The 5,889-nt window shown below is 33.1% G+C and overlaps 1 long non-coding RNA gene across 1 annotated transcript in view; it reads right to left on the minus strand.

Annotated features, from left to right (window-relative positions):
* The window catches only part of LOC108528286 (uncharacterized), a 4,742-nt gene extending 2,374 nt beyond the window's left edge, over positions 1-2,368 (minus strand). Inside the window, exon 1 of the long non-coding RNA XR_001885090.1 lies at positions 2,282-2,368. This is a non-coding gene — a long non-coding RNA (uncharacterized LOC108528286). The remainder of the gene's footprint in view (positions 1-2,281) is intronic.
* Positions 2,369-5,889: the final 3,521 nt, after the last annotated feature.

Here is a 5,889-nt window from a genome sequence, read left to right on the forward strand (position 1 = left end):
CGGCCTTTTTTTTTTTTTTTTTTTCACAAAGAGCAGAAGCACTTTGTTGTATTTGGTGAAATTAAATCTTACTAGGAGAGCCTCAGCTAAGGCTGCTGCCCTCACTTACCAAAATTAAACACTAGACATTCATTTCCTATCAAAGAAAAGGAGATGACGTTTTATAATATTGTCAATTCACAAAATTGTTAAAATCCAAAAGAAGAGTTAGCAAACATTAAAAAAAATCCATTAACATATTTGTGTCTTTGCATTGCACATTCTTTTAATTAGAAATAATGTACACCATTTGTTACTCATCTTTGTCTTTCTGTATAAATAATTTAGCAAGTAATTATTTCATCTTCAAGAAAAAAAGATAATTGCCTCTAAATTATTATGATTAAATAGAATAAAGTCAAGATGTTTTTGTAATTGGTAGAGTAGATCAAACAGTCCCTACTGGAGTGTTTTGTTTAAATACTTGGCTTTCATCTGGTTGCATTAAAACATCAAAAAATAGAAATAAAAAGAAAGTATCCCACAAAAAGTACTCATAATCTCACCACCCAGAGATAACCACCATTAACATTTTGCAACATAAAATGTATACATAGACATATTAAATATAAGTGTGTACAAGTGTTTTTATACATATACACATGTATATATGTATGTATACACACAGACATATATATATATTTAAGTGAAATAAGACTACACAGCATATTTTGAATCCAGCATTCTTTTCCTAGAAATATATTGTAGGCATTTTTTTAAATTAATGGGTAAAGATTTATAACATTTTACTGTCTGCATAGTACTGCTTTATACGTGTTTTATTATTTAGCTAACTTACATATTAATGAGTGTTCAAGTTATTTTCAATCTTTCATCATCATAAACAGAATTGATAAATCTTTGAGTTAAAAGTTGAAGTTACGCACAAATATGAGACATTTTATTTACATTACTTCATACTCTGGCTCTCAAATACCAGATAAATGCTCCAATGGGTAATGATACTTTATAAACCTTTGAAACGGCGATTCCAGTTGGTCTTATATATACATTTTCTATGCGCAGAACATTTCATATTTCCCCTCATGTATTCCTTCAGAGTAGCTAAAAGGTAAGACATTGGTATCTGCATTTAACATATTAACTTCCAAGTTGAAGCACTCAGTGGGTAGAGAAGAAAGAATAACATAAAATAGAAGGAACGTTGCCTTGAATCTACCCTGTGCTCTTTCTAACAGCCTGGTGCTTTCTCCTTGCTTCTTGGTCTGAGAGGATAGCTAGGAGATTCTAACTAGCATGATTTCTCATTTCTGCCCCTTTCCTTCAATTGCAGTGATCTTTGCTGTCTTCACCCTGTACATTCTTTAAATTTGGCCGAAAATGTCACAATACCTCCTATTAGACACATTTCAATTGTAACCACTGCTCTATTCTAAAATGCCTTAGAAATTGAATACAATATTCATTGAGAGCTTATTTTTTGTTCTTGAGTTTTATATGGTTATCTTTGTTCTTATATATCTTCTAAACATTGATAATCAGAATTCTGTATTTATTTCTTTGGTATTGCAAGATACTTCATACTTCAAATAACGTACATTATTCAGTATAATATTTGAAATGATACTGTATCATCGCAGCACTGAGAAGTATTTTGGCTTTGGGGCACCAACAGTATTTTTTCACTGTATTGTGTAAAACTATTTATTGTATTAGTTAAAGATAAAGGGTATTTAAGGGCCAGGCATGGTGGCTCACGCCTGTAATCTGGCACTTTGGGAGGCCGAGGGCAGATAACTTGAGGCCAGGAGTTCGAGACCAGCCTGGCCAACGTGGTGAAACCTCATCTCTACTAAAAATACATAAATTAGTCAGGCGTGGTGGCACTGCCTGTAGTCCCAGACACTCCGGAGGCTGAGGCAGGAGAATCACTTGAACCCGGGAGGGGGAGGTTGCAGTGAGACAAGATCATGCCACTGCACTCTAGCTTGGGCAACAGAGCAAGACTCTGTCTCAAAAAAAAAAAGAGTATTTTAGATTTTTAATGTCCTATTCCTTAGTGTATTTTTGGCTCACTTTGGAGAAGATATCTGAAAAGTAAAATTCATTATCTTTTAAATGTTGAAAACCATTACATTAGAATGAAAGAAATTTATGGAGTCTTATTACATGTAAATATTATTATAGCATGGTTTTAAAATGCTTGATAGTTAAGTCAACCCCATTTGATTTTAAGTGTTATTTAATACACTTTTGAAGTACTTCTTAGCAAAAGTCATACCTTTATACAATCTGTCCAGCTTTTGAATATAATTTTCCATACTTCGAGAAGAGCTCAAATGATGGTAATATAGTCTGGAAATCCTAGGAGGAAAAAGTTCAAAGATTACCACAGAGATCGTAATGATTTTATGTTATTATCATTATTGTTATTATTTAGATTAAATTGCTAGACAGATGTCTTTCAACTGCACTTCAAATTTCACATTATACTCTCAAAACAAAATTAGCAGGTAAATTTTTGAAGTTTTATCAGTTGAAAATCAGGCATACTGAATTTGCTGGCACATAGTCTTTAACAGTATGGATGTCACCTGCAAGCAAGTCTGGGCAATGCAAACATCAGGCATATCCACCTGTCTTCAAGGAGTCACAATCTAAATTTTTTACCTTGGCTTCATAGGGGTTGGTACTTTGTTTTGTGCACAATAAATATTTGTTAACTGAATTGAGTGGAAATGGAAAGGTGATACACCCAAATCACTATCATAGATGGCAGACTATGTTCATTACCTCAGAAGTGATTCAAATGAATGGTAAGGGAGTTCAGAAGGAAGAGGAAAGAAATCATTTCTTGTTGTGTAACTGGAGAAGCAGCATTTGATTGAGCATAGAAATGGATGCTTTTCATGCATGTTAAAACAGGAAAAGTCATTAAAAAAGTAAGATACACTAAATCAACAATGAATGCTCTAAACGAATGATCAGACTATATAAAGGTGTACGTTTCTTCTTGGAAAGGAGGTCTATTGTTAATGAAGGTAATTTTGGCTGTGTTTTTTTTTCTTAAGAAAACGTAAGAGAAAAAGACCTATGCCCTGAGTCCAGCTCTTTAGAGGGCCCATATATAACAAACACATGCAAAAATAAATGTGCTAAAGAACATGTGGACATGAGGGTGTCTCTGTCACTAGAGATCTGGTTCCCCACTCTGGTACAATAAAGCCTCTAGCCCTAAATAGCTGCTTTTACAACAAATGCTTTTTCAAACCCCAGGGAAAAGCCCCACATCTGTTGCTCTGTGTTTGTCATGCCCAAGTGACATGAAGGATCGTGGGTTGTGACAGACACTGCTTTTGAGTGCAAAGAGAATTTGAGGGATAAAAATGCTTAGATAAAAGGCAAATTAATTAATAAGAATGAAATCCTTCTTGGATAGCATAAATGCAATAAAATTTTACATAATGAAGTATTTTCCGGTGGTGCTGAGCATCTATATTCTTGCCTTCTTTTCATTACAAATTACAATTCTGGAGATAATCAGAAATCAGCACAGTATTTGCAACAATGCACATGATATCTTTACTTTTTTCAATTGTAAATTATTCATATCACTCTTAAATTTGAGCATATAGAGTTTAGACATCTGCATGAAGCATCAGTGATTTTTTGTGTTGGCAACTTGATGAACACCGAAACCCAGAACTGCGAATAGCTTTATTTTTATAAATCTATATGTATAATAATATTTCATTTAATTTTCAAAAAAGTAGACCTGCCTTACAATAAATGTTAAAAGAAGTTTTCAGTGAGAGGCAAATGATACAGGTTAGAAATTCAGCTCTACATGAAGAAATAAAGAGAAGGAATAAATGAAGAAAAAAATACCTTTTATTTTTCTTATTATTAGTTGACCTAAAAGATAACAGCCTTTGTTCTAAATAATAATAACAACAATGTCATTCATGATTATTGCTTGTGGATAAGGGAAATGAATGACAGCAATGTTATAAGAAATGGGAGGAAAGAATTGGGAATAATCTGTTATAAGGTAACTGCACTACCCGTGAAGTAGTATAGTGCTATTTGAAAGTGGGCTGGGATTACTCATAAATGTATACTCCAAACTCTAGGACAATCACTACAGAAAAATTTTGATATGCTAAGAGTGAAAGAAAATTAAATCATATAAAATGTTTAAAACTAGAGAAGACTAGGAGTGGAAGACAAAAGCAAAACAAATAAGAAAGGGAAGATCAAGTTACAAATATGGTAGGTATTGATCCAACTATATTAATAACCACTTTAAATGTGGATAGTTTAAATGCACCAGTAAAAGAACAAGATGGGATAAAAAAAGAAGAACCAACTATATGTTGTCTACATGAAACTCACTTTAAATGTGAAAACACAGAGTAAAAGTAGAGATGCAGAAAGTTATACCATGCTAACATTAATCAAAATATAGCTGGAATAGTTATATTAATTTCAGACAAAATAGATTTCAGAATAAGGAAAATTACTAGAGATAAAGAGGGGCATTACATAGTAATAAAGTGCCCAGCAATAGAGTGTGAAAATCTATGAGGCAAAAGTTGATAGAACTGCAAGGAGAAACAGACAAATTCATTATTGTAGTTGGAGACTTCAACACCCCTTTGTCCATAAATGGCAGATCCAGCAGGCAGAATATAATTGAAGAGTACTACCATACAACTGTATATAATTAACATCTATAGACAGCTTAATCCAACAACAGCAGAATACACATTCTTATAGAGTTCACACTGAACTTTCACCAAGATAGACCACATCCTGGGCCATAAAACACACCTTAACAAATTTAAAAGAATAGAAATCATACAACGTCTGCTCTCAGACCACAATGGAATTAAATTAGAAATCAGTAAGAGAAAGATTGTGGGAAAATCTCAAAATATTTAGAGATTAAACAATGCACTTCTAAATAACACATGGGTCAAAGGAAAAGTCTCAAGAGAAATACAAAATATTTTTAACTAAATGAAAATGAAAATACAACCCATCAAATTTGTGAGATGCAGCAAAAGCAGTGCCTAGAGGAAAATGGATAGCACTAAATGCATATACTAGAAAAGAAGAAAAATCTAAAGTCAATAATCTAAGCTTCCACTTAGAAAACTATATTAAAAAGAGCAAATTAATTACAAAGTAAGCAGAAGCAAAGAAATAATAAAATCAGAGCAGAAATCAATACAATTGAAAACAGGAAAACAATAGAGAAACTCAACAAAATCAAAAGTCTGCTCTTGCAGTCATCAACACAACTGATGAACTCCTAACCAGGTGAACTAAGACAAAAGAGAGAAGACACCAATTACTAATATCAGGACTGAAAAATGGGCCATCATTTCTATTCCCATGAGTGTTAAAATGATAAATATTATGGTCAGACACAGTGACTCATGCCTATAATCCAGTACTTCAAGAGGCCAAGGCGGGAAGGTTGCTTTAGCTCAGGAGTTAAAGACCAGCCTAGGCCACATAGTGAGACTCCATCTCCCAAAAAGTTTCAAAATTGGCTAGGTATTGTGGTGTACACCTATAGTCCCAGCTACTCAGGAGGCTGAGGTGGGAGGATTGCTTGAGTCTGGGAGTTTGAGGTTGCAGTGAGCTATGGTTGTGCCACTGCACTCCAGGATGGGTGACAGAGTTCCTCATAATATTCCTTTATATACATACATAGCAAGACCCCCTTCTCATAAAAAATAATAAAATAAGATTATATACCTATAGGAATAAATTTTATATATATAGAAAATACACATATAGAAGAATAAATGAATACATATGAAAATTATACATAATTTTATATGTAACCATTAAATATATAATTTATATACATAATAT

Source organism: Rhinopithecus bieti, unplaced genomic scaffold, assembly GCF_001698545.2.
Source record: "Rhinopithecus bieti isolate Rb0 unplaced genomic scaffold, ASM169854v2 scaffold_1673, whole genome shotgun sequence".
In the NCBI taxonomy this organism is placed as follows: domain Eukaryota; kingdom Metazoa; phylum Chordata; class Mammalia; order Primates; family Cercopithecidae; genus Rhinopithecus; species Rhinopithecus bieti.